Source organism: Ambystoma mexicanum, chromosome 1p (genome assembly GCF_040938575.1).
Source record: "Ambystoma mexicanum isolate Mex_15411 chromosome 1p, UKY_AmexF1_1, whole genome shotgun sequence".
NCBI classification, from domain to species: Eukaryota; Metazoa; Chordata; class Amphibia; order Caudata; family Ambystomatidae; genus Ambystoma; species Ambystoma mexicanum.
Genome location: NC_090921.1, coordinates 897381822 through 897408115, shown reverse-complemented (window position 1 = coordinate 897408115; position 26294 = coordinate 897381822). Strand labels below are relative to the sequence as shown.

The 26294-nt window shown below is 42.3% G+C and overlaps 1 protein-coding gene across 1 annotated transcript in view; it reads left to right on the top strand.

The window, feature by feature from the left end:
• CDH8 (cadherin 8) overlaps positions 1 to 26294 on the top strand; it is a 1279274-nt gene that overhangs the window by 735810 nt on the left and 517170 nt on the right. The gene's annotated exons all lie outside the window — the stretch shown is intronic.

Here is a 26294-nt window from a genome sequence, read left to right as displayed (position 1 = left end):
TACACAGCTCTAAGCTCCTCCATCTCAAAGTTCACATTACTTCCCTTTGTTCACCATTAATTCAGGACCTCTTAATATACCATTTACAGGGGAACACGAGTGATACGTGCTGCAGTTCAGACTAACAGGCTTCAATATGGCACTATAGTATGGTAATTCTATGCCTTAAAAGCAATGCCACTTGGTTAAATAATTGCCACTGTGATCTGGTGCATCTGATGTCCTTTCGAACTGCTATTGATCTGTTATCTTGTGTATATTTGAGCGGTTTAACGCACTGGGATTGTATCAGGTTGCAGTTGGATTGAATCAATACTATGGTTCATGTCAATTTTGTATTATTCAGTGTCTTTGCTACAGCATCAGAAGTCCTGTTTAATTTGCGGAATCATTTTTGTGCCAGGGAGGTCCACACTTAACGCCCTTATCGACTGTATTTTTTGCATGGTACAATTGAAGTACTTCCTACTTTGAAGGACGTTTTTTTCTCTATATTTTGATATGGTATGTTGTCCTTATGTCATGAATGAAATTAAACAAGTCGAACATGTGAATGTGTTAACCTGTTTTTATTCCAATATTACTGTTTGCTGCCTGAACATTAAAGAACAACTCCAGTATCACAAGGGGCCTTAACACACTCATCAAATGGTCCCATCAGGACTGTGCCTTATGCTGTGCACCACCGTATTGCCCTACATTCCATATGATGCATCACCAAAAATATTCTCCTCTTGCATTCATTATAAACCACAACACATGTGCTCCTTTCATGCAAATCAGTGATTCATTCACTATCAATGACCGTTAACTGCTGCAGCTCAACATTCACACACACAAGAATAATGGGCACTGAATAAAATCATTATCACAGAGCTGACACATGCACACAAGTAATAATAAGAGTGTCAGTCATTCCGAGATAAAATGCATTTTTAGTTAAGATGCAAAGGCCAACAGAAAGGCACGCTGCATCACAGGGCAGCTGATTTGTTAAGAATTGACAGCCTTGTCAATATATTCTTTAAAAAACACTGCAATGCAGACTATAAGCAGAAGAAACATCAATGTATGAAACAACTGTGAACAAAAAGATCTTGAAAGCAAAAAAAGGGCCGCCCCCTCATCAGCTCGCACAGTAGAGGAATCCTTCGCACTTGCATTACATGTGATTAAGAAGTCCCTGTTAGCTGAGTCCACACATACACAACAGCGTGTCACAGGTTTCAGCCTTGGTAGGGCTACCACAGTATTTACCAAGCCGGAAAATAACATCTCAGTGTGGATGAGATGTAGGGTCTGATTTACAAGGCGTTTTTTCAATGGGATTGTTCCACTGAAAAATGCGTTTTTAAATCAGGCCCAGGGAGTGAAAGGAAAGACACACTGGAAGCTGGGCTGGCCTCAATGGAGTATGCATCCCAAAACACAATCGCGCAGAAGTAAGTCTTCAAAGGGGTCAGATTGCTGTGCTGGCTTCAGTTAGAGAGTAAGTGAACCTTTCAAAAGAAGGCCGTACATCTTGCTAGGACACTGGGCAAAATATCCCATTCAATACAGAATCCAGCCAAGCATCTGGAAAGTGTAAACGGGTTGAATTCACACACAAAATCATCTCTCCAGCATAGAGAAGTGGATGGCAGGACAACATAACCTTACACATTAGCACATGCAAATACCTAAGCTCACAATTGTACTAAAACTGCTGTTTCCCAGAACTCTAAGTGGGTCTTATGGTAGCTTATCCACCTTTGCATTTAGTGAAGTCGTTTGATACCTTTTAGATTTCACTTTTTCTGTGCCTACTTTAACTTTTAACTGCTTTTTGTTGTACATGTGTATTCATATTTATTAGAATCCTTTCAATCCTTTCAGGTACAATCTTGGGCAAGGTCAATCTCCTTAAATGGAGCTACAAGTGAATCTTAGACAGTCTTTGCATCACTTCTGCTTGTGATTAGATGGACTAGTACGTTGCTGAAGCTTAGCGAAAGGGAACTCTGTATCAGTATTTTCTTTCAGGTGTACTTTGTCAGTGGCATCCTTTTACTAAAAGATGGAAAAACCCACCAAAGCACATGGTTTATTGCATTGAAGGTGATCTCTGGGACGACTCGAATAGTTAATGTTGACTCTGCTACGGAACATTTTGAGTGAGTGAGTGACTGGGGATATTTGTTAGGCTTGCTGATACAGAATGAGCCGCCCGAGCAGTCATACGCCAATAAAAGCACAGAGGACGGAGGGACAGGAGATAATCCTGTACAAGTAAGGCATGTCTCAGGATTTATCTGAAGGTTGAGAGGTGTAGGGAGCATGTTCCAGTTCAAATGACACTGAACTATACATGCTTTGGCTACTAAGTTAGAATGGGCAAAGCAGGGAACCACCATGTTGTTATGTGCTAATGATCAAAGAGCGTGTAAGGTATAGTACCTCTGGATTTCGGTGGGAAGGCATAAGGAGTTTAGACCTAAATTAGTGAATGAATCAGGCTGCAGATCTTGATGTCTACACTTGATATCACATACCAAATATAAGTCAGAAAGAGGTTTAACTGCAATCACAATGTAAAATTGACAGGCTAAAACAAGCATGCTCCTGAAGCTTTTCATGACGAAAAATTAGTGGCTTGCGTTAAAGAGGCTGATCGATGTTGGAAACTGGCTAACTAGTACCCCCCAGCAGAACCTGTACCAGAATATGCAATTCCATATTAGGATATTTTAGATATTGTGAGAATAGAATTCCACGAGAGTTGTCTGGCCTTTTGCACAAGGGTTTCTGCATGTGAGTCTCAAATCATCAGATTGTTAACCTATGTATGGAAATCACAGTGAGATGAATGTGCAAGAAAGTATGTGACCTGCACCCTTACTTTTCTGCTTGTGTGTATGTTTTGCAAAAGTCAATAATTCACGATTTTTACTCAGATAGCCAATGGTCGTAGTGCTTGGACAGCATGTGTTAATCAAGTTCAAGACCGTCTGCATTGTGAACAAGGCTTTTGGGCCTGGGATCGCACTACCTCCAACTCTCTCTTGCTAAACATCTCCCTTCTGGAGCTCTCTGCTCATCCGCTCCAACTCTCTGAGGGTCAGTCGCTTTTTCAAGCAGAGAGTGACGGGCAGATCTCTTTCTTCGGCTGGGGCCTCCCTCTGGAACAGCCTCCCTCTTGGGATCCACCTCCAGTTCCGGAAGCAACTCAAGACCTTCCCTTCCCCTTCGCTTCTGCTGTCTCTGTTCCTCTCTGTTGCTTATGACCCATCTGCCCCATGCACTGGTCACCTAGTCACCCTATGAACTTGGGCCCAGATCCCTGCCTGCCCAGTGGCACTTCACACTGCTCTTGGCTCCACAGCACTTGTGGTCTGTATCTCTAACCCTACAGTCTCTTCTCTCTACACTTCAGACATCCGCTGGCTGTTATTTCTGGTTACCTGCACTTCGCCACCCCTGGCTGCACCTTTGTTTACCTGCACTTATTCGCCCCCCCGCCCCTTGGCACTTCTCCCCTTCCCCTTCCCGCACTTGCACAATCTGAATGACACTTTCTGAATGACACAAGGCCTGAATGACACAAGGCCTAATAAGATCGCTATTTTGTCCTACCTCTGTTTCCCCCTCCTTGTCTTGTCGTGCCTAGAAACATATCATATCACATTGTACGGTACAGTAAATGCCAATTCATTTGTTAGAAAAGATAGAAAAGACAATTGGGGGATCATAATAATAATTAGGACTATTACTAGGTAAAGGAACACCATCAACCTGTGCAACTACATAAACAGAACTCATTGAAACGTGTCAACTCCCATTTGCATGTTAGTATTATTATGTGATGCTTAGTACTATTCTAATTTACACACGTAGTAGGATACCATATGTTATTGTGTAGAAATGATAGATGTTTGAATGATATGCCACGGCTTGAAAATATCTTATTCTGGATAAATAGTGAAATTGCAGCAGATCAAGAGTAACTGGAAATTGATTGTGCACTCTCCAAACAAATATAAGTCTCTGGTCAAAACTGTTAAAACTGATGTCTATGAAGTTTTGAATATGTAATTCACCCATGCATGAATGTTGTAGATCCACAGCTTCAAAAACCTATTTGCATAGTCTACATTCTGGATAGATTTGCCATATGCACACTTGATAAAACTGCAAGCTCTGTTAAACTATATTAGATATGTTAGTTTGGTGTCAAAGCCAGTAAAATACTGCTTGTTTTGCAACACCTTGAAGACTAAATGGTGTCCAATCTGGAGAAAGTGAAATCTGTAAGCATTTTTATGACACCTCAAACTAAGAAAAAAGCCATATTGTAATGCATTCATTAGGAAAGACCACAATCCCATTTTAATGGAAGGAAAGGGGTAACATAACCCTTTAATGAAAATATTGTGTAGCAGAACATAGCATTAGCACAGATAATTAGGAGGATCCTTCAATAGGCGCAAGAAGAAGTTTGAGTAAAATAGGCACATATGACTGTTTCAATGAAGTTAAAGCCATTGGGAGGAGGATGCATTACAAAATGCACAGGGATCGGATCAAACACATCCACCTTACAGGGGTTAGAACCTAGTGTCAGTAAAGTGGTATAGAACATGGGGACAGGTGTGTGTGTAGGTGAGAGGTAACTATACCTCAGAGAGTCTATATAGGACATGATCAATGAATGGCAACTGTGACACAAGCTTTAGAGGAGATTGAGGAGGTATCAGGTCTTCAAATGGACTTGGAAATTACCTCACACGCATGGCAGTGCACCAGATGTGTTCATGTTGCAGCTTGATCAATGAATGCATCTGTGACACGAGCTTTAGAGGGGATTGAGGCTGTAGCAGGTCTTCAAATGGACTTGGAAATTACCTCACACGCATGGCAGTGCACCAGATGTGTTCATGCGGTTTCATTACATTAGCCGAGAGGAACTTTTAGTGTGACTCTTGAGCGTGCTAGTCTACCGCAGATCAGAGACGAGAGGACAGTTTACGGAAATGCTAGTGGAAAGGAATAGAGAGATAAAAAGAGCAGCAAGGGGCAATATAGATGCAATGAGAAAATAGAAATGTATTTATTACACTAAGAGCAACATTTGATGATCTTAAGACTCACGGGGGAAGGAGGCAGAGAATACACTCTTTAGTATGCAATACCCAATCAACACATAGGGGCTGATTTACACATTTTTTTCAAAAGGAACTATACAAGCTTTGTGAATCAGGCCCATGGTTGGTGTTTGTTGCAAGTTAGTAATAGAATGTGGAGTCATGGTTCGTAATCATGTTTTAATGTCCATACTTTCCATTTAAATGTCTATACTATACTTATATTTTGACACAGCATTCTAACTGTCAAGTCAAAGGTAATTGCCTGCTACTGTATTACCACAGGTCAATAATGATGATACCTCTTATTGCAAATCTTTAAACAGGATTAATGATGATACCACTAGGCAAGAAAGGTTTCCCATTAGAATTCTGTTTACCAATGTTATCAGAAAAAGCAGGCAATCCCCACCAGCGGGCGCTTCTGCTTGGCTCTGGCACGCCGAATCTGATACATTTGCATTAGCTAGTGCCAGGAGCACCTGTGTTATGCCTAAACCCGGAACTGGCACTCCGAATCCTTTTGTGATTACAATGCTATCAGCAGATTTAGGTACACTGCACAGATTTCCACTAGCTAGTCTAGCTATTATTTGCCATTTTCTCACAGGATATACAAACGAAGCTTTCACCCTTGATTCTTATTTTGGATCCTCTTCTTTTCAACAACCTACCCTATACATTATATAGGTTAATGCTCTGATTTCAAAAAACATATGCCTGCTAGGACTATTGTCTGGATACCAAAAGCACGTATCTGCTGGACGATGCGCCCAATACATGGATCCACTATGCTATCATGCTGTGATTTTTCATCATTTCATAGTCGCATGACACCTACATGCAGGAGGTTATTCTGTGAAGCACTAACATTGGGCCTCATTACAACCCAGGCGGTAAGTTCCCTACTTTACCACCATGGTGTAAACTCTGTTTACACCATGGTGGATGGCGGATTTACCGCCCCATTCCAAGGTGAGTGGGGCTGTAAATCCCCATTCCCCATTTACCCTTCCCCATTCCCATTTTTGCCCCATAGGGCATAATGGGAGTGGGGAAGGCGCTAATTACGGCACCGTAAATTACGGTGCCGTAATTAGCACCAAGGTGGGTTAGCGCCTTGCATTTTAACGGCTGCTAAAAGCAGGCGTTAAAATGGTAATTAGGCGTTAAGGGTTAACGGCGCTGACGGCGCCGTTAAACCCTTAACGCCTGGGATGTAATGAGGCCCTATATGCTTTAGCAGCTCTTTCCTTAGGTCACACACATGGTATTGCCTTGCACACTTCCCTGACAATGTCCATCCTTCCTTACAAAGGATTGGCGCTTCTGTTGCTCTTCAAAAGGTGAGCGAGGCGCTCATTTTTGACAGCTATATATAACTAATCATACATTACTTGGCAAACACAACACCATACAGTGATCACTCTTATTTGCTAGCCAACGAAGATCTCAGTTTATTAATGTTTGCATCTGTTCCCCAGTCTTCATATAAAATGCTCTCACAACTGGCTTGAAAAACATAAGACTAGCTTTATTTTAACTATTGTGATAAAGAAACAATGCCACTCTTCTAAAATCGTTATTATTCGTCAATTTATTTTGTAAATGTATTCAATTGGTCGTGTTTCCGACTTCATTATAATTATAATTGTTCTTTTATAACATGCTTAATACCAGAGAATGGTTTCTGAGCATGGGATCGAGATTTAAACCTGTGTTGCGCTGTATTGTCTTGCTTCCAAGACAAACACGTTTCCCCTGATCTATCCCCCCTCATCAACGAATCAATCTATCAACGTAGTTCCCAATTCTTATAAGAGGCAGTACATCCAATAACCGTCCTGGCTCTGTGGTCACCAGTGGGTCTGATCAAGGAAATGCTTTTTTTATAATGGCAAATGGCAAAACATATATTTTGAGATTGAAAAGCTCATATATTTTCCTCTTTGCGATCCTCTGTAGGAAAACATGATAGGCTCCACGCAAGGCTAAAAGCATGTGTAATATAACGCATCCAGTGGGTTTCCTATTTTTGGAAAACAGCAAATCGTTATTTTATGACTAAATATGTTCATTTTGTTCCAAATAGTTTTCAGGGTTCCTAGAACAGTCAGCCGGATTCATCTCAATATTTTACACGTGCGTTTTTTTCAGGTAGCTTTTAGGGTTATTGGTAATTTGAGATTAGCGGGAATCGGATACTATGAAGCAGAAGTTCCCGGATGCTTCTGTGAAGGTGGTGTTTTATTGCTAGTTGAAGATTAATTTCTTTCATTCACTCTATAGTTCAGTTGCTTTTTGAGTACATATATTGTAATAGGTTGCATTTATGTGAACGTCAGTCAAGCTTCTGACTCCGAGTGGGAAGAGTTGAGACGTCAATGGTGCTTGGGAGGGCAGCCCAAAAGGAGGACCCTTCCAGCTTTGCAGGGGATTGGATAGTATGTATGTGCTTTATTAAACATGGTGGGTAATCAGTTCAGCCAAAGCAGACTGATGTAGGTACAAGTACAAAATATGAATAATATACTGGTAATATACACAAAATAGCAAGTCTACAATCGGCTTCTCTCCCAGCCTACTCATACACTAACTTAATGATTGCGGGTTACAGCTAACTCTGTTCACTGGGCAATGTTTTCATATATAGTACAAAGTAAGCAATCCGTAAGAGAACACAAAGCATTATGGTCCATCTCCAGCATGGAACTCATAAATCCTTCATGAGAAATCTGCTACGAGATGCGAAAATCCAAGGGTTCAGTAGGCCATCTGGAAAAGTATACTTTTTATAAATCATAATATTGTTTTAGTCACATTGTGATCAGTACAGTGATGTAGGACCAAATGGGCACTGCATCAGCAAGATATTTCAGCGTGATACCTCGGCCAATCCCTTTGCCATTAGGTGGGAGGAGAGTCCCTGTGTCAGAAGATATTTACAGAATGCCACACATCCAGGTCATTATGGATTGCATGGCCATACCTATCAGTCACAGTGGCCCCTGTGATGTTTCATTTACGTTCACATAAATCCCTGAGCACACATCTGCAATTAGAAGTGAATAATGCAAGGCCTTTTGGGGTCTCTCTGGAAATGTATTCTAATTATGAGTCATAATATCATTGTTGTCCACACTTAGCTGCTGCCGTGATGTAGGACCACATAGCTTCTGCAACAGCTGGATATTTGGTGGGGGCAGAGACCACTCTGTCATGGGAGCAGTGGCCATTAAAGTAGACTTTACAGGGAGACACGTATTCATGTTTAAATGGATTACATGGCCATGCCTATTAGCCACCGTGCCACCCAGGCTCCATTTGAGTCCTACCATGTTGCACCATGCTCTCTGATTTATTTGATAATGATATGCATTCCTGTGGTGGTAATAAGTAAGCTTAAGTGTGGGGACCACAGCCTTGGGCTAGTCTCAGGGGGTATGTTTAACTAGCTTTTTATGAGTCTCAGGGACCAAAACAATAGAGTTGGACTTGACGTATGTTAAGCATATGATATGTATGGGGGACCATCTAATGATAAGTGGTTGAAACTTCATCTGTGAAAAATTGATATTGATTGCATCTGCAATAGTGGGAGCAAAACATGCCCATATATCTAATCCTTTAAGTAATGTGAGAATCCAAGTATTAATTACTCAAAGGGAAGGCTTATTAGTTCTGTCTCATTTCGCCTTGTAGCCAGATATTGTGCCATATTCCTGTGTCAATTACATTATCGCTGGTACTGAAGCTTGGGGATTGGTCTCCACTTGATCCTGTTGCACCCCCCATTCAATTGAGAGGTGTGTACATGGGGGCCCAGTGGTAGAGCGCAGGCCTTACATGTGAGGTCAGGTTATCTTCCTATCTCAGGCACTGCAGTGCCCTCAGTGATTGTCTGACCATATGTGACATACTGGCATGCATACAAAGATTAGACTGTGTCCCAGGAAGACGCAAAGTGAGGCAGAGCATGGTATGGAGGAGGACTGGACACTCTTTCCATTTCCCAGCAGAGACACCTGTATACTGTCGGGAAGACCAAGCACCAGTACATCTCAGCTGTGAGAGTGCAGGGCCAGGGCCAGGGTCAGCCACACACATTGGCCCTCATTAGGACCCTGGCGGTAAGGGGTTTACGCTAGCGTTAGCTGCGCCGACCCCTTACCGCCAATTCCGAGTTCCCAGAGCGCCATGGTCATTTTTCCGCCCGCTTTTTGCGGGCGTAAAAATCCATGGCGCTATGGGACCTTGGTGTTAATTACGCCACCGTAATTTACGGTGGCGTAATTAACTCCTTCCCCACTCCCATTATACCCTATGGGGCCGAAATGGGAATGGGGAAGGGTAAATGGGTCAATGGGGACTTACCGCCCCGCCGACCTCGGAATGGGGCGGTAAGTCCACCATCCGCCATGGCGTAAACGGACTTTACGCCATGGCGGAAAAGTCCGTCGATGGCGGAAAAAATCCGCCAGGGTCCTAATGAGGGCCATTGTGTTAGAACATGTATTACTTTTTTCAGTAGCTTTGATACTTTCCACATTTCTACTACATTATTGTCAAATGTACTATTCAATCGCCATTGGTCGTTCTTCTGCTAGTTGCAAAGAAGTCAACACTTTGGCATAGCAAGCATCATTGGCGCCATTGTGCCCATCCAGGTTCCAGGCACGTTTGCAAGAGTTTTAATGGTCCATTGGCAACTTGAGTTTTTCTGCACAGCACAACCCAACCATTCTATCTCCAAGAGCACCAACCAAGGTTAGTACATATATGAGACACAACCATCCATATGCCCCGGATTGAGGCTGTATGTCAAGTGTTCATATTTTGCACATCACAATGAAGGCACGCATGCATAATCTTCATGTACTCGCATCATTGTGGATTTGTGTTTTGCATTCGAGCTTTTAAAACTTGCTTGAAGCAAACGCAGAGAAGGTCTCGCAGTCAAGTCTTGCAAATCCAGTGGCTAATATGGGGGCGCAGCCGGGTAGATGAAGCAGTTTCTAAGGGGGTGTGCATGACTTTCTACCGCTGCTTCCTACCCTCATTTCTCACTGCCTGCTCTCTTCCTAGCGACCATAAAATTTCGTTGGTCACGCAAATTAAGTAAACTGAAATTTAATGAAATATGGTATTTCATACAAAAAGAAATCAGGGACTGGTGTTTCCATTGTCTTGTATTAGTGAAGGTACAGTGGTTGTATAGTGATTACAGTGATGCATAAAAGCATGCTTTACTGTGCACTAAACATACAAAATCGTCATTGGAGCTACAGAAATGCCCCACAGGAAGTGGGGAATGATGTTTTCTTTAATAAAAACGTTCACACCTGACCCTTCGTTATTTCGTTTTTTTTTTCTTTTATTTCATGGCTAACAGGTGTGTGAGAAGTGAATCATGTACATATTACACAGTGTGCTCTGGGGCACTACTAGTCTGTCACCCCCGTTTCATCTCATACAGAGAACACATGTCTTACATGGGTGGAAAGTCTCGCCAAAACAGCTAGAGTTCATAAAGGGAAACATGAGTTCAAAGTGACCTGGATTTTTCTGGTAGAAAGGGGAGTTGCAGGGGCATGGGAGGATGGTAGGAGCAACTCAGGAACTGCAACTGAAGTGCAGTGGGATGTATGTTGAGGTTATTGTCAAAATGTGGACTTGCACCAATCAACCAGACATTAAATAAATAATCATATCCAGTAGGTGTTCTCCTTACATTCTTCAGCTTTCTCATTATAACACTTTTTTCCACTCACCACTCCAACTTCACTGATCACAACCTCCAGACAGTTCACTTTGAACACGGTACCATCTAGGTCTCTTTCTTTGTAACACGCTGTCTACCATGATTGACACTCACTTCCTCACTCCAAATAATTTTCAGCCTTTCTTCTCCCCATCCACTACTTGTTCCTTCTGTCTTTCTGAGCATACAGATGTTTTACACTTGTCCATATCCCTCATCAATTCCTCCACCAGCTCCTTGTCTCTATTCTCTAGAAATGTCCCTTCGTTTTAACATCTTTTATCAACTAGGAACATTTGCCCTCACTTATCTCATAATGTCATAGAACCACCTCTCTTCATCTCCTCTGCCTTGTCCTACTACTCTGCCTTCACTACAGAAGTCCTCATCACTTTCATATATCATTCTGGTTTCTGACACGCTTTACCACTGATAATCCATTCCTCTTCTATTCTTTCCTCGTCAAAGCATTACTCTTCAATGTGTCAGATGTTACCCAGATATTCTTGCATCACCTTCAACTCATTTTCCCCCCTTTGACTTCGCTCATCCTCCATCTGATCAACTCCACCATCTTTGGCTTCCTCTCTCTGATACCTTGTCTCCAGATCCGACTCCTTCTGCTGCTACCTCCAGCTGCCTCCAAGATTGCTTCCACTCTTTCTATGAAGCTCTCTAGCTCCTGATTATCCACGCCTCTCTACAGTTTGCAACTGTCCCCTCTCTGTCCACATTCTTTAAATGCTTGGTCATGTTGCACCCCTAAGAGTTCCCCTCTTCTCATTGGTTCCACTGGGGAATGCTGAATGGAGTTGAATGCTGGGCTGGACTGGGTGGAATGAAGTCAGCTGTGTTCTTCGTAAGCAGATGGCCTTGCTGCTTGGGATCAGAGTGGGTAAAGTCTACCTTAGAGCTCGGTAACCTTTTGCATTGCAATGGCATCACGCACTTGCTGAATAGAGTGGGATCTCTGCGCTCCGTCTCTGTGAAAATGTTCTGCTTGGTGATTGCTCTCAACGAGTTCTGAGCCTGGGGACTCCCTGTGCCATCAGATCGAGCAAAATGTATTATAATGAGGCAATGGTCTAGCCGGCCGTTGTCTCCGGAAAATGCTTTGTTCACTCTATCAACATAGATGTTACCATGGAAAATGGAAATTAATAAAAAGGCTTGTAGTTTGGAATTTCCAGGAGAGGTTGGTGGACAAGTTGTTGACTCCTGCCACCCGAAGGAGAGGAGAGCACGGTGGCCTGGAAACCCCCATTGTGCACGTCACACATCAGTGGTTATTTTTGCGACAGCTGTATTTGCTAATTGGTTTCATTCTGACTTCTCAGTTTCTTTAAAAGAAATTCTAGGAAATAGCTTCAAAGTGATGTCTTAAAAATATAATTTCCAAAGTCACTTTAAAATAATTGTCCACCTCTGAGATATTGTCATGGGTTTAAACCATTGTACTAAACATCCTCCACGTGATTTCTCGTGCAATTGGGCAGCTGAAAGGAGTCACGTATTGAGGACGAAGCCTGGGGCCTGTTGTTTTTTTTTTTTAAAGGGCACTGTTCTGGTGGGTCAGATTTCCCCAGGCTGTTTTACGCTTGACTTACTCATAGGATGATTCAGCATGTTGAAATACTTGCTCTGTATTCACAGACAGAAGAATTTGTTATCAAGCATCACTTGTGTTTTCCTACAGTAAAATAAAAGAAGAGAAACCCGATTTTCTACTTTTCTCCCAATCCGACGATGTTTTCTTTTCGGTTTGAAAACACATCCAGGTTTTAGACTTGTGAATCAATTTTTGAAAAATGTGATTATGTTTTCTAAAATAGTTTTTGTTTGTTATTTTTTTAACGTGTCCCTTGAAAGATATTATACCATTAATTGTGATGATTGTGATTAATGTTTATTTCACTGGATAGCATAAAATATACGAATTATTTCACTGTTTCCTTTTTTTATGTGCATCAATAATGATTAAAGAAAGTAACATATCATATCATTACTATATTGTGCGCCATTCAGATGCCTGGATGAGCCACACACATGTTTCAAAACGAATGCAAACGCAGCACAATCTTCTAACTTGCTGATATGTCTAACTAATGGTGCCTGGCCTAACACAGCAATGCAAACAAAAGAATGATATGTTTAAACACAGAGCAGACTCTTTAAGTAGTATTTCTTAAACATGAATAAAGGTCACATGAAAATATCCACAGATCAGACAAACTTTTCGGGGAAGGTCCTCAAATGTGGGTCGGTCACTTTAAATCATATTACATGTCTATGAGATAACACTACCTACCATCTGCCGAAATACTCTCTGTCAAATTATCCACATCTACCACAGGTACAATTACCATGCACTTGATCTACCGTTCTACCGGTAGCACCACTACCTTTGAAAATGACATAGCGCAACTACTATCCGACAATACGAAAAGTAAGTCCCAAGTTATAATCCTAGGTGATTTCAGCCTAGGCCTTGATGATCCAAAAGATGTGAAAGCATCCACCCTAAAGCACACCATGTCTGAGCTTGGGTTTACACATCGTATAACCATCCCAACGCACAATAAAGGAAGCACTCTAAATTGGTAAGCGGACCTTAACTGTACTATTAAGTTATTGGCCAATACACCAGGTGCCCGGACCGACCACCACTTAATTACCTTCACCATTGACAAGGCAGTATTTCTCACTACTCCTATTAAAGCCCCAGCTTTAATTACAAGAAATAAACATAACCTTGCATTTGAAAACTTGCAACCTTTACTACGCCCAATAACTCATCCTAATACTACCTATTCGGACCCCGCTGATTTAGTGAACCTATACAATGAAAAAATCCTTCAAGCTATCAATACAATAGCCCCGCTTAAACTACAGAATTCCAAACCACGAGCACACATTAACAAATGGTACACACCATACCTAAAGACTCTTAAGAAAGAAAAACGTACAGCAGAAACTAGATGGAAAAACTCCCCTTCCACACAAAACAAAGATGTCTTCACTGCGGCTTCATTTAACTATAAGACAGCCATTTTCCAAGCTAAAAAAGATAACTTCAATGACCATGTTTTCAAAGCTAACTCAAGCACTAAGGAAATGTTTTCAACATACTAAAAGAACTTGAGTCACCTGCCCTTTTACCTGACCTTTGCACCAACATACAAAATGTGCTTCAAGATAAAATTACCCTGATACTCAACAAAATAAATATGAAAAAAAACTCATCAATAATACCACACCTCCGAATCTTCCACCTACCTCTATCACTGCATTGCCCCAATTCAACTGTACATCTTTATCTACCAAAGAAGTAGAGTTGATCATACTAAAGCTCAAACCCTCCAAATGTGAAGGTGATGTTTGCCCAGCTACACTATTCAAAGAAGTTGCTACTGCACTCACCCCTTTCATTAACACATTTATCAATGCCTCCTTTGCCTCTAGTACCGTGCCCACCAGTTTGAAAGATGCATGGATACTCCGACTCCTAAAAAAGCCTACGCTGGACCCGAACAACCCATGCAACTACTGGCCGATCACTACAGTCCCCTTCCTGCTGAAAACATTGGATCGAGCAGCCTATCTCCAAATTCAGCAATACCTGGAAACAAATAACAAATAACCATGAGGGTCTTTTCACCATCTACCTCAGCCCTACATTTGCCAGTCTCCTGTGGTGTCCCACAAGGATCATATGTATCACCAAAGCTCTACAATGTATTCACCAAGCCTTTATTTGATATACTTCACCATCTGGGTGTCACATATACGAATTATGCAGATGACACCCAGATACTCATCCCTATCACTGGAGACTACATTGTAGACAGAAAAACACTGAATGACATCTATAGCATTATACAAATGTGGATGGCCAAACATGGTTTATGTCTAAACGATGACAAAACCAAACTACTCTTACTCGGTTCCCCAGCTAAATTGAATAAACTAGATGCATCATTTAAAACCTTAATTATCTATGGAAACTCAATCAAGGTAGCAAATGATGTGAAAACATTAGGTATACACATTGACTCTCACAAGACAAACTAATGCCCTAGCATCGGCCACAGCTTACACATGTAAGCTTATTACAGCCCGTCGCCCATATCTATCCATGACTAATTGTATATCAGCAGCAAGAGCCTTAGTGTTATCTAAGCTAGACAATTGCAACGCACTATACTTAGGAACGTCCCAACAGAATATAAACAAAATACAACTTATGCAGAATAATGGAGTTAAATCAGCTTGCAACATCCCAAGGAAACACCATATCTCTTCAGCTAGACATCAAGCAAATAATTGAACTCTAAACACTCTCACTAACTCACAAGTGTCTATACAATCAAGCACCCATATACCTCTGTGACACTTTCATCCATCACTACGACTTAGCAGAACAGCTCAAACACACTGTGTCATCACAGTGCGTTTCAATCAAAGGCGTGCTGGTGGAAGTAGTTTCCCAGTCCTTGCTGCTAAAAAATGGAATGCGCTCCCCATAGCCATTAGAGCAGGGCCTTTGTTCATGATATTCCGGAACAAGGTTCAAGTTTGGCTCTGGGAAGACCATAACTAAGCTGCAACATTTCCAGCACCTGCAAGGGCATCATTGTAATAAGTCTCTGAATTTGCATATCTGTATATTTACTATTTTTGTTGTTGTATTTTCATTTGTATACTACTGGTAACTCTCTTACTGCATTTCTCATTCTGTAAATTGTGTACTGTATAACATGTAATAAAAGCGTTCAGTTGCCTGAAGGTCTTAATGCGCTATACAAATAAATAAATACAAATACAAATACTGTCTCTCAGGTTAGGAAGAGAAACGTCTTGATATAATTAGGAGGCCACTAAATGGTCAAGAACTAGTTTGTGGAGTGCGGTTTGAGGTGCATCCCCTTAACTGAAATGTAAACTGAACAAAAATAATTTCCTGTCTGAGTCACCTGCCTTAGAAAATAGCATTTCCAGCTATTTCTATGATGAAAGGTGTCAGGTCAACTACAATAAAGGCTTGAAGCCAGACATGTGTGTCATTCATATGTTTACCAAATCAGTTGGACTTGGCCTCTTATCAGCCATAGTGGAAGACTTTCAGAGAAGCAACTAAGGGACTGTTCATGTATTTGGTCAATGCCCCACTGGACGACAAGCAGCAAACACTAATGGCCTATCTAGGAGGTGGCAGGCGTGTGGGTGGTCAGCATAGAAGAAACAACGGACCCGCACCGAGGTTCTGACATCAGATGCTGAAATCTCACACTTTTCACAGTGGTTAGGGGTCAGTTAGGTGTCCATATCTGCATTCTGAACTCAAGGTGTGTTTCTAATACCACCCTTACCGGAAATTAAAAATGAAAAAAAAACATAATATCTAGTGCAGGGTCGCTGCTTTGGAAATTACTATTTTTGTCTATTCCTATGATGAAAGATGACATGGCAACTACAATACATATTCTTATCACGTGTGCAACTAGGCTATCAATACGAATTATTCTATTTTTAGCATGGCACACTAGCATTCTGAGCATGGTTTGCAATAGAAATAGTGTAGACTCCTAATTAAAGATACGGGGCCCGATTTGAATTTGCACTGCTGAAACGTGCCGAAACAAACCCTGATTCATGGAACTGTGCAAAGTGTATTTTTGCTGTGCAAAGTCTGGCAGTCACTTTGTACTGCAAAAATGACTATGCACTGACTTTGCACGGCAAAAGTACACTTTGCATGGTTCCATGAATCAGGGTTTGTGTCCGTAGTTCAGTCACTTTTCAGCAGTGCAAATTCACTTTGAACTGAGCAAATATTCCATGAATCTGGCCCACAGATTTTAGCAAAGTGTGAATTCACCCCAGAAAATCGACTGATTTGTGTTCTCAACTTTAACCAGTTTGGGTTGGTTTACTTTAAAGCAAATAGTGCTTGAAATACACGTAGATACACTCATTTGGTGCATAGTTCCTTTAGATAGCAATCTGCAATCCCTACTGACCTACCTAGGAGATGGTGTGCTTCCCCCAGATGGTGCACAGCGTTAGGGGAAACAGAAAGAGGTAGCAATCTGCAAGCCCTACTGACCTTCCTAGGAGATTGTGTGCTTCCCCGAGATGGTGCCCAGCGGTAGGGGAAACAGAAAGAGGTAGCAATCTGCAAGCCCTACTGACCTACCTAGGAGATGGTGTGCTTCCCCCAGATGGTGCTCAGCGGTAGGGGAGACTAAACAATCTAATACACCCAGATAGGGCATATAATAGCAGGTGCTGGCTTCACTTATCGGAACATTCATCAAAGTTAGGAAGGCAGCATAAGACACCCATGACAATTATGGCCACAGGCTCATTACCTTGCCCAGGAAGCAGCGTCTCCCTACCGCGGTATAGCCAGGAAGTTCTCTGACTCAGAAATAACACATGTTTGCAGAATGGTAGTGTTTGAGTGTTTGACAGGAAACCATCGCTACAAACCATAGGGATGAGGTGTGGATGTCAATACAAGGATGTGTGTAGAATAACTTCACATGCACAAACACTTCCCACAACTATAGTCGGTCAAAATTAAATCATGAATCAGGGTGAAGAGAATTTCTCTTTCACATCATGCTCAGCTTAACCAAAGCTTCTCGCCTTTCCTTAATAACAGAATGTCTTAATACTTTACAGGGAATTGCAAAATACATGTTCTTGTATGTTCATGTACTTATGATTTTGGAGCAGAAAGAATAGCATGCATGTGTCAGAAGCGCTCTATTGATCAGACCAAGCTGTTTGAACCTTACATAGAGTTGGAATGTTTGCGACAGATTCCAAGGATCCGGACCATTCCCACTATAAATAATGTGGTGCTTACTTGCATGCTATTCAAGCACATGTCTTCAGCTATGTAAGGAATTGTTACTAATTACATGAGAGAACAATTTAGTGGTACCCCGTTGTAGAGACCTTTTTTTCAGTCACTGCATTGTAAAACTGTGTCAAGTGGTCTAATCAATAATTTTGTTTCAAGTAATGCACACTCGACAAAAGATCCAGGGCATGTGTATATATGCAGGAACAGAGAGAATGTATAACACGTTCACACTGTTTCTGCATAGCAATGTTCACACACATTTGATAGAATGGATTATCCATCTCGGTGAATACTTCTGGTTCTTAATTCGTAATCTCTCTCCATTCATCGTGACCTAACCTCCTTTCTTTCAACTCCATCACCATTATGAGTGACTGCATCCTGGAGCTCAGGTCATCATTCCATCATATCAGTGACTTCCAGCATATCAGGGACTTTTTTGACACAATGGATTGCCTGATACCATTTGAAGCATTGACTTGATGCTCCGATTCTGATGAGGCAGCGGTTTGGATTGGGTCTGTAGTGGCGAGAAGGAGAGCCATTTGTATTGTGTTGGGTGTCCTGACCCACGTTTGGACTATTATGCTGCAACATTTGGTGCTGTGGGCTTAGGAAATCCAAGATGGTGGAAAAGGCCACATTTGTGCCAGAATCCAGGAGAACTGTGCAGTTTTGCGTACACCAAAATGGTCCCCTGACCTGCCACCCAGCAGTGCAAAGAAAGATGGTTCTGTTCAAAACCCGATTTATTAATGTCAAAAATTGCTAAGATCATGGGCCCATGGAACGAAGAAGCCACGACTTATCTGTGTATAGAGTCCCCAGGGTTGAAGGCATGCTGGGACTGGGTGATCCTGAGAGATATGAAACCGCTCAGAACCATGGCCCATTAAATGATGAAATCCAAGATGTTGCCGCCAGTTGCAACATGCTTTAACTCCTCATGGGGCTCAATTAAAAACAATGGGAACTCTCAGGTAACTGACAAAGGTGAAGGCAAGACAGAAAATAGGCTAAGGAGGCAGAGTTACTATTATGAGTAGAATGACCAGTGGGATTTGCAAATTCAATGGCGAGTTAGGAACGAAATATAGAACAAGATATACTCCAAGGGGAAGGAACATAAAAGGGGTCACAAAGCCCGAAGGGGGAGCATATTCTAAGGGGCTTGCAACTTTGGTCCCCTCTCTTGGCCTTCTTCATGCTCCCACCTGCAAGGCTAAAAACCTCAGGGTCATCTTTGACTCCACACTCTCCTTCTCTCCTCACATCTCCGACGTCTCTAAGAAATCACATTACCAGCTGCACCTCCTCAGAGGTATTCTTCCTCTCCTCTCCTTCCCCCAGAAGCTCACCGTCTCCAGAGCCCTGGTTCTCTCTAAGCTGAACTACTGCAACAGCCTCTATCTAAATCTGCCTGCCTCTACTCTCCGCCCTCTGCAACTTTTCCAAAACAGGACTGCGAGACTTGTCCTTGGCCTCAAGCCCAGGTATCGTATCTCTCCAGGACTGAAATCCCTGCACTGGCTCCCAGTGGCTGCAAGGATTAAGTTCAAAACCCTCTGCATTATCCACAAGGCCTTCTGGGGCCTTGGACCTCGCTACCTTCAACTCTCTCTTCCTAAATACCTTCCTTCCCGGGCTCTTCGCTCATCTGCCTCCAACTCCCTCAGGGTTAGTCGCTTCTCCAAGCAACGAGTTGGTGGTCGATCTCTCTCCTCGGCTGGGGCCTCCCCCTGGAACAGCCTTCCTGCTTCCCTGAAACTCGAGGAGAACCATCTCCGGTTCCAGAAACATCTCAAAACCTTCCTCTTTGCTTCCGCTTTTTCTGCCTCTCTCCCCTGCTTAAATTCCCTGCCGATTCTGCACTGGTTACCTGGCCACCCCTTCTGATTCTGGGGCCATGTCCCACCTTTTGCTCACCTGTCCTGCCTCCCTGGCAGCCCCCTGCACTTGGGGACTGGTTCTGAAATCCCTTCAGTCCCCTTACCTGCACTTATGTCTGCTCTTACCTTGCACTTGCCACCATCAGGCTGTTTTATTTATTCATATTTATTCTTCCTATATGTACTGCACTGCACTTTCCCCTCTCCCTTCCCCTTGCACTCTTCCTTTTCTCCCTACCCTCGCACTTGCTCAATCTGAATGACACCTGGCCTAGTAGGATCGTTGTCTGCCTTCCACTTTTCTCCCCTCCCTTGCCTCGTCGCGCCTTGAAACACTTGTGTATAGGCGTGTTATAAATGCCATATCATATCATATCATATACTCCCTTGCACCAAGGCAAGAGCCATTAGGAGAGTGATGGCACGAAGAGGGCTCAACGGTGGAGCGAGACAGACAATACTCTGCAAGAATCTGGTGAATGCTAGCTGGAGGAAAACACTGGAACGAGAATCTGGCTAAAACACAATGTTCAGAATTGTTTTTTCCATTTCGCCTTGTGGGAAATGGATGTCCAGGGCCTAGGATTTTCACCAGCAACCATGATGATGAGCAAAAGGTCTAGGAGGGAGGCTGTACATTCAGAAGTAAAAGCCTGGAAGTAAGGCCACATGTGAACTGAGAAAACAAGACTTCGAGAAAAAACCTGATGTATTTAATGAGAGAGGGCTGTTGGGAAACCTGGAATGGGTGACTATAATTATAATGGTAATTTGTAGAGACTATGCAGAGACCTATTGTGAAAACTAAATAAATCAGGGACCAAGAGGGACCTATTGGGAATCCTAAGGAAAGGCAAGGTCTATGCGTTACATGACAAGAGTAAATCTAATCTTCTGGTCTGGGAGAGATCACAACATTCTAGAGACAGGAGAACAGATATGTTTCAATGACCCTGACCAGTGAAAACCCAGCAAATTAATGCTCAAGACGCCACAGGGGTTAACATGGTTTATCCTGAAGATTGACAATGAATAGAGAAAGCAATTATAGAGGAACATCTGGTGAAACCTTGGCGGGTAGAATGAGCCCACACTCTGAGTAGCTTGAATATGGAACGATAGTATAATGTTGTTTAGAATAGGGGTGTGATATGATACGATATGGCATTTATAACGTGCCTATACACAAGCGTTGCAAGGCACGACCGAAGGACCCATGAAGTGCAGGTTTGGATCTTTGAGTTGGCTAATCTTTTTTAACTTCTTTTGTTAGACGAGAGTACCTGGGAGGTTGCAGAACTTTGTAAGAGCAGGTTGTTGTGCAATCTTTTATTCACCCTACGCGATTCCTTTTGTTCCCTTGATTAACAGTCTCCACGGGGAGACATTGATTGCATAAGAATTGGCAGGCGTATCCCAGATTGGGAGGGAAAACTACCTTTTAAAAAAATAGCAACTTTCTATAGACCAGGCCCAGGCCTTTTATCATAGGATTGATTTCATCCCAGAGACAAACGGGTATCTCACTGCCCGGCTGCCCACACGAGGTAAAGCTACAAGGGGATCCCTAGCCTGTAAGGAATCGATGGAGCACAGAATCAATCACCTGGAAATGTAATACACTTAAAAGTCACTCCCTAAACCACTCTGGAGTGATTGAGATTGGCCAGTCTGTTAAGGGGTGAGCAGAGGCTAGTAGCATAAAGAAGTATGTAAACATATTGTTAGGCATTTTACTGTCTGTCTGAAACCCTTGCTCTCCCAGCCCAGCCTTTAATTTGCTTATGGTGGACTTCAGTAGAGAAACATGAAAAGCCTGTTGATGAGGTGAGGGAGAGTTTGAAGAACTAGTGAAATGCTGCTAGGAGGGCTTGAAAGCATGTTATGTGTAGGAGGAGTCTATGGTGTTACATCCATTCTGAAGCGGGTCAAAGAGGAGCTGGCCTTAGACATTGGACCTCATAACACGGACGGCGGTAAGGGTTTACCGGTACCGGTAAGGGCACTGGTACCGGTAAACCCTTACCGCCTTACTACGAGGTCCCTTTGCGGGTTGGTACTTTAACGCCTGCTGTTTCGCAATTTGCGGCACTGTAATTAGCGCCTTCCCCATTCCCATAGAGCCCTATGGGGCACAAATGGGAATGGGGAAGGGCAATGGGGGAAGGAGGAATTACCACCCCGCCAACCTTGGAATAGGGCGGTAATTCCCCTTTCCTCCAAGGCGGTGCCGGTATTTTACCGGCATGGACCAAGGTGCTAATAGCACCTTGGTCCTCCGCCTACCGTGTAATGAGGCCCATTGTGTGTACTCTGGTAGTGCCACTATTGGCCATGCTTTTTATTCTGGTGCTCACAGATTTGTAGTTAAAGTGGCCAGAAATAAGTATTAAAAAGAATGTAACATCACAGGTGGTCATTTAGCTTCTAGAGATGTTATTTTTGTGGGCTGGGTGTGACTCACACACTATAGGATGCAGCTAGTAACCAAGGATGCAGAGGTTTCTTCTACAGGTACAAGGTATTAGACGTACCCAAACAACACTCGATCTTGTAGTTCCATATGGGTATGGGTGCTTCAGATACTTAATAGGATTGCAAAGAAAATGAGACTTTGGAATTTGCAGCAGAGGGTTGCAACACATCTCTTCACACCACATTGGAGAAAAGTTCTTAAACCATTTGAAATAGTTAAGAGAAATCCCCCAAACCCCGAAAATTGAGCGAGTGGGCAGGGTAAAGATCGTTTACTGGAATGAAAGTTAAGTGAATAGCAGAACCGTGTCTTTTCGGGTGGACAGGCGAGAGTCACAAAAGGAAATATTTCTGTCATGAGAATTAAACCCAGCCTGTAAACGTTGTGAAAATTACATTGCCAAGGCAGCTTGTTTGGGAGGGTTTGTTGTGTTTCTCTGAAATTCTGCAAGAAGTTCTTATGGTAGATGCTTGAACAAGCTCCAGATTGTCAAGTTTAAGCAGTAATTAATTGATTGTCTTATGATCACATAGTTGTTTTGGGTAGTGTACAAGAGGGGAATTATGTTATGACATGAAGTAATGTCATAACTTTCTCTGTCAGGCAGGTCAAGTCGGTATGATATGAACAGTGTTCCAGCTTTCATCTTGAATATTGCCTGGTCCATCTGGAAGAGAATGTTGTCAGGGGAGACTCTGGAAGGCGCGGCCATTAAATAATCATGTTAGAGCCTTTTGAGGCCATGCCTCTGGGGCCCTCTTTGATAGCTATTGATTAAACCGGAAAGTTGTTCACAAGCGCTGTGCTGGCAGGCCTTATAAAGGGGACTTGGGGGCTACACGAGAGTCATCATGTAAAATATGTGCATTTGAAAACCATATACGTCTTCGTAAATGTAAGTCAGATGATAAGAATGCATCATTAAGCATTGCATATATCTCAGCATGTTAACATAAGTACTGTTGGGCCTTGTAATATTGTGATAGGGAGAATGTATTATGTGCACTTATTTACCTTGACACGTCCAGTAGGGCTAGAACAGTGTAAGTCATATGCCAAACATTCTTGATGGACTCAGACATCCTTTGGACGTTACTTAGATATTAGCTCTTGCGGTTGATGTTATTACAATAAGGTGAGTTTGATGGAAGCCATATTTCTTTTGACTGTTGGTATGGAGAGGGTACATGCATGCATGATGTAGCCATTCCTCATGTTTTTACACAAATAAGTACACAAGATGTAGACATCTAACTAAATGTGGTGCTTTAAAACCAAAAACATTATGCTCTACCAATGTATGTTGTATATTGTTGGACATGTGTTGCACAATGATTTAATTAATCCAAACTACAGCATACATTATTTATTTTGTACATGCAAAAAGTACCAGTTCTACAAACGGGTTCTGTGGACAGAAATGACAATACTCTCATCAATTGTTGATAATCAATCATTCTGTAGGTCACTGTTCTGATTCGCTTATCATTGGATGTGCTTTGCCCTCTGAAGCAAACTGCGCTGAGAATGGGCGTGTGTGGCTGGCTGACATACACCAGAACAGACTATGAGGGGAGGCAAGAGTTGGTGTTCTCCTGCATACTGGTACCTACTGTGCTCTCTGCACACCAGTTGCCTCACCCTGGCGTGGTGCAGTTGGTTGCAGTGCATTGCGGTGCAAATGTCCCAGGACCAGTGCATTCTAGGGTTGAGCACCTGTCCTTCTACGACCACATTGATGTTTCGAGGATTTCAGGAAACTGTCTCGTTTGTGAAGGTGCTGAAATCTGGGGAAAGGGATGGGGTGTGCAAATGTTACGTAGCAAGCAATGTCTGCAGTGGCCTACCAGGTAACTATGCAAAATGTGGTTTACATTGGTGAAATGATGTGGACTTGTATGAAGAGCAACACTTCACCAAGCCACACACCCACAAACAAATTTAGCCTTGTGCTGAAATCTGGGGAAAAGGGTGGGGTGTCCACATGTCATGTAGCCAGTAATATCTGCAGGGTCCTAACAGGTAAAAAGGCAGGGTTTGGTGCAGATTGGTGAAACTGTGGAATTGTATAAGGAACCATGCTTCACCAAACCACAAACCCACAAACAAGTTTAGAGTTTTGCTGAAATCCATGGAAAGAGTTGGGGTGTCCATATGTCATGTAGTCAGTAAGGTCCATAAGGTCCTAACACGTAACTATGCAAAATGTGGGGCAGAGTGGTGAAATGGTGTGGAATTGTATAAGGAACAATGCTTTGCCAATCCACAAACACACACATAAATGTTGAATATTGCTGAAATTCTCAGAACAGGGTGGGGTATCCAAATGTCATGTAGCCAGTATTGTAAGGAGGGTCCTAATAGGTAACTATGCAAAGTGGGGTGCAGATTGGTGAAACAGTGGTGAATTGCATAAGGAGAAATGCTTCGCCAAGCCACAAACACGGTCAGAAGTCCAGAAATGATCACTTTCATAAATATAGATAGATATCCAAAGTATTTACGAATTTTGTTTTGTTCTTTTCTAAAAGAAAGGTTTTAGAAAAGAGAATATGTGTGCAACACTCTTTTACAGCCACCTATTATTTTAATATAGCTGCAATGATTCCTTTATACAGGGTCTAGAGAAGAAAAGGAGAAATGTTACTGCCAACATCTGTATTCTTTTTACACTGAATAGTCATTTTAAAGCAAAGTATACCTTGTATGTTGCTGTAGTGATGTGTCCCGACACCATCATGTGTCCTTCTTCTTCTCTACTTGGAGATTATTCAGGAGTACTGTATTTGCATCCAAAACTCCCTGTGCGTGTATGTGTACAGTAAATCAGACACAACAATCAAATCACACCACACATCCACGTTCGTGGTTTTACGTCTTGAAAATGCCCCACTTCTAAAAAGATGTGTCTCTAGTGCTGTGTTCCCATGTCCATGCTACCAAGGGATTCCCTGTGAGGCATTCTGTTTATTTCACACTCACCTGGTTTGCCTAGGCCAGGCCTGAGCCGGAATACATATGTGTAATCAGGATGAAGTGTCTAGTGATGGGAAACGTTCTTTCAACTGGATCTCATCAACAGCACACTTGCACTTTACTACTGGAAAAACAGATACTTTCCTGCGAGCTCTTGTTATCTTTCTATCAAAGCAACCATCCTTCTTTTCTGTTAAACCATACTTCTCAGTTGTAGCTCATGTCTGTAATTATTATGCTACTGTATGCTTGACTGACATATTATCTTAAAGAAGAATAGGGTCACCTAAAGTGCAACTTTTAACTTTTGGACCGTGCTCTTTCCTTGGACCATCAAATCCAGAGGCCCAGACTCCTTCTTACATTGGTGTCAACATCACATAAATAACCACAATGTAGACGAGATGTATCGCAGTTGTATGGCTCACGGATGACATTTTAGCGCGGCAGACACACAACTCTGCATTCAGTGTGCTTCATAAAGAACATAATTTAGACAGCTGAGGAACAAGAAATCATTTTTTTCTGACTCAAAGTGCAGTGCTGTGAACCCATAAAGGGACACTTTGTTTCCTTTAAAATTCCATTGGCAGATAAATGCTTTGAACTTTTCGGTCCACTTTTAAAGAAAATGTATTAAGCGTGCAAGTGTCATGAGCCTAAGCTATACATCATCATCCGCATTTTCTAAAAATCAAGCAGTTTCATACGTCTTCAAATATAATAAAAATGTAGGTGATCACATTTGGATGAATGTATTCACAGAGGCACGCAGAAGTAGGAGGCATGCAGATGTAAAAAAGGGGCTCATGGTGTCATTGCAAGTTCAGCGGTAATAACACATCTGGCAGTCCTTGTAGAATAATGCTGGAATTACAATCTACCTGATTCAGGATTTTGCAGAATACCTACCATGGTACCAACAAAGGTAATGTCTTCCAGGCGCTTTTCAGAAAAGCCCTTCTAGTTTTACCTCAAAACATACAGTGGAGGTAAAAATTCTATGACAGCGCTAAAAATATACAGTGCATTTTATTCTGTGTGATACGGTAAAAAGCAACGTATTTGGAGCATAGTGAGGTGATGGCGATTTGGTGTTTTTGATGCTCCTTTTTCATCACATTAACCATGTACCACAAATTAATGCCAGTATTGAACATTCTAACCTTCTCTGCATTAACAACATACACCACTGCGG